The following is a 3,815-nucleotide window of genomic DNA, read 5'->3' on the forward strand; positions in this document are numbered from 1 at the left end:
CGATGCGCAGATGGTAGCGGTTGAGTTCCAAGAGTATCAGAAGAATGCAGATCCGAGTGATTTGCTCCGAGCCAAGAAGCCTGCTACAGATTCTGCATTTCAGTCGACTGGTGAAACGAAGCCGATCCATATTCACCCGACCGATCCCAACGCCACACCGACTCATATATCAACAACACTCGACAGCAAATAGGAAGAAGCACTCATCTAGTTCCTCCGTGAGAACTGGGACATCTTTGCATGGAAACCCTTTGAAATGCCAGGTGTACCCAGGGGACTGGCTGAGCACCGTTTGCGTGTCGATCCCAAGGTAAAACCCGTCAAAGAGCACCTTCGGCGGTCCACTGTGCAGAAGAGGAAGGCAATTGGCGAAGAAGTGTCTCGGCTGCTAGCAGCAGAGTTCATCCGTGAGATCTACCACTCCGAGTGGCTGGCCAATGTAGTCTTGGTCCCTAAGAAGGATGATTCACTTTGCATATGCATTGATTTCAAGCATATCAATCGGGCCTGCCCAAAAGATCACTTCCCCCTCCCTCGCATTGATCAGATTGTTGACTCAACTATGGGGTGTGAGAGCTTGTCTTTCTTAGATGCATATTCCGGGTATCATCAGATCCGACTGTATGGTCCCGATGAAATAAAAACAGCTTTCATCACCCCATTCGGGTGCTTTTGTTATGTCACCATGCCATTTGGTTTGAAAAATGCCGGAGCCACATTCATGAGAATGATTCAGAAGTGCCTGCTCACTCAAATCAGTCGGAATGTGGAAGCATACATGGATGACATTGTGGTCAAGTCTTGCAAAGGTTCCAACCTATTGACTGACCTTGCAGAAACCTTTGCCAACCTAAGAAGATACGATATCAAGCTTAATCCGTCAAAATGTACATTCGGGGTTCCAGGAGGAAAATTACTCGGTTTTCTTGTTTCCGAATGAGGGATCGACGCCAATCCAGAAAAGGTTAATACCATCCTCCGAATGAAGCACCCTGTGTGAGTGCATGGCGTTCAGAAGCTGACTGGTTGTTTGGCCGCCTTGAGTCGATTCATTTCTCGTCTCGGTGAAAAGGCCTTGCCTCTTTACTGACTGATGAAGAAGTCTGATAAGTTCGAGTGGACTGAGGAAGCTGATGCAGCGTTTGCAGAGCTCAAAACCCTGCTGTCCACCCAGTCGGTGCTCGCTGCACCAATCAGCAAAGAGCCTTTGCTGATTTACATTGCAGCCACTGGACAAGTTGTCAGTCAGTACTCACGGTCGAGCGAGTAGAGGAAGGAAAATCTTACAAAATTCAGCACCCAGTGTAATATCTCTCTAAAGTTTTGACTCCATCCAAGCAACAATATCCACATTATCAGAAGCTTGTCTATAGAATATACATGACCATGAAGAAGGTTGCACATTATTTCTCTGATCATTCCATTACGGTCGTTAGCGACGCACCACTTTCTGAGATCCTGAATAATAGAGATGCAACTGGTCGAGTGGAAAAATGGGCGATCGAACTCCTTCCCCTGGATATCAAGTTTGAAGCAAAGAAGGCCATCAAGTCCCAGACGATCGGAGATTTCCTTGCCGAGTGGATTGAACAGCAATTGCCGACTCAAGTTCACTCAGAGCATTGGACTATGTTCTTTGATGGCTCCAAGATGCTGAATGGTTCAGGTGCCGGGGTAGTACTGGTATCCCCCTGTGGAGACAAGCTTAGCTATGTTCTCCAGATCCACTTTGATTTTCCTCCAATAACGAGGCTGAATATGAAGCACTTTTATACGGGTTGTGTATGGCCATTTCAATCGGCGTCCATCGCCTTATGGTCTATGGCGACTTGGATTTGGTGGTTAATCAAGTGATGAAGGAATGGGATGGCAGGAGCCCGGCCATGACTGGTTATTGCAATGCAGTAAGGAAGCTGGAAAAGAAGTTCGAAGGGTTGGAACTTCACCACATACCCCGACTGAAAATTCAAGCTGCAGATGAGTTGGCAAAGATAGGTTCAAAAAGAGAGGCCATTCCCCATAATGTGTTTTTGGAACATATTCATTCACCTTCAGTTCAAGAGGATCCTTTCACTGAAGGGTCACCACAGCCCAAGAGCGCCACAGATCCGACTGAAGTCGAAGTCCCAGCCGTGGTCGACTTGGTCATGGAGGTTTTGGTCATCACCCCCGACTGGACAGTGCCGTACATTGCATACATTCTTAGGAAAGAACTTCCAGAGGATGAAGAAGAGGCTCGACAGATCGTCCGACGGTCTAAAGCCTTTACCGTGATGAGAGATCAGTTATTCAGAGAAAGTGTAACTGGGGTCTGCCAGAAGTGCATCACGCCAGAAGAAGGCCGAATGATCCTTAATGATATTCACTCGGGGACCTGTGGTCACCATGCGTCCTCTCGGACCATCGTGGCCAAAGCATACCGAGCCGGATTTTACTGGCCACGTGCCAATGAGATGGCAAAGGAGATAGTGGACAAGTGTGAAGGTTGCCAGTTTTACTCCAACATGTCCCATAAACCTGCATCAGCTTTGAAGACTATTCCACTTGTCTGGCCTTTTGCTGTTTGGGGATTGGACATGGTTGGACCTCTGAGGACCGGCAGGAGCGGATTTACCCATGTGCTAGTGGCAGTCAACAAGTTTACCAAGTGGATCGAAGCCAAGCCCATTAAAAACCTTGAAGCAAGTACTGCTGTGAGTTTCATCAGGGAATTGATATTCAGATATGGTGTGCTGCACATCATCATCACAGACAACGGATCAAACTTCGACTCTGATGAATTCAGAGCCTTTTGTGCTTCCCAAGGTATGAGGGTCGATTACGCTTTGGTCGCCCATCCTCAGTCGAATGGGCAAGCTGAGCGAGCGAATGGATTGATTCTCAAAGGAATGAAACCCCAATTGATGCGTGACCTCAAGCATGCAACATGAGCTTGGGTTGATGAGCTCCCATCAGTGCTTTGGGGACTGAGGACAACTCCCAATCGGTCGACTGGACGGACTCCATTCTTCTTAGTCTACAGAACCGAAGTCGTACTCCCGAGTGATTTGCTCCACAACGCACCCCGAGTCAAACTCTTCTCAGAAGAGGAAGCAGAGCAAGCTCGGCAAGATGCAGTCGACCTCCTGGAAGAAGAAAGAGAGATGGCCTTGATCCAGTCGACCATTTATCAGCAAGACTTGCGTCGATTCCATGCCAGAAATGTAAGGGGTCAGGCATTTCAAGAAGGAGACCTGGTTCTCCGAGTGGACCAGTAGAAGCCACACAAGCTTGCTCCCGCTTGGGAGGGCCCTTTCATCGTCACCAAGGTGCTCCACAACGAAGAATATCGTCTCTTCAACGTCGAGCACAACAAAGATGAACCACGCGCTTGGAACGCGGAACTGCTTCACCCTTTTTACTCTTAAGTACTTAGACTAATGAGATGTAATAAGAAGTACCTTTTTAGTTTGGTTATCAAAAGACATAATTTTACAGTATTCCGAATGATTGTTGTTTATTTCCTTCGTACATGTCGCCTTAGCTCCGAATCTGTTTCGCCTAAGATGAAGGAAAAATGCTACCGAGTGGTGAGTCTGCCTCTCATCGAGGACTTAGCTGCAGTCCAGTACTCGCCTAAGTGATGAAAATCCTACCGAGTGGTGAGTCTGCCTCTCACTCGGGGGATTACCTATGAATCTGTTTCGCCTAAGATGAAGGGATAAATCCTACCGAGTGGCGAGTCTGCCTCTCGCTCTGGGGCTTAGCTGCAGTCCAGTACTCGCCTAAGTGATAAAAATCCTACCAAGTGGTGAGTCTGCCTCTCACTCGAGGGC

The sequence above is a fragment of the Triticum aestivum genome, chromosome 1B (assembly GCF_018294505.1).
Source record: "Triticum aestivum cultivar Chinese Spring chromosome 1B, IWGSC CS RefSeq v2.1, whole genome shotgun sequence".
Classification (NCBI taxonomy): Eukaryota; Viridiplantae; Streptophyta; class Magnoliopsida; order Poales; family Poaceae; genus Triticum; species Triticum aestivum.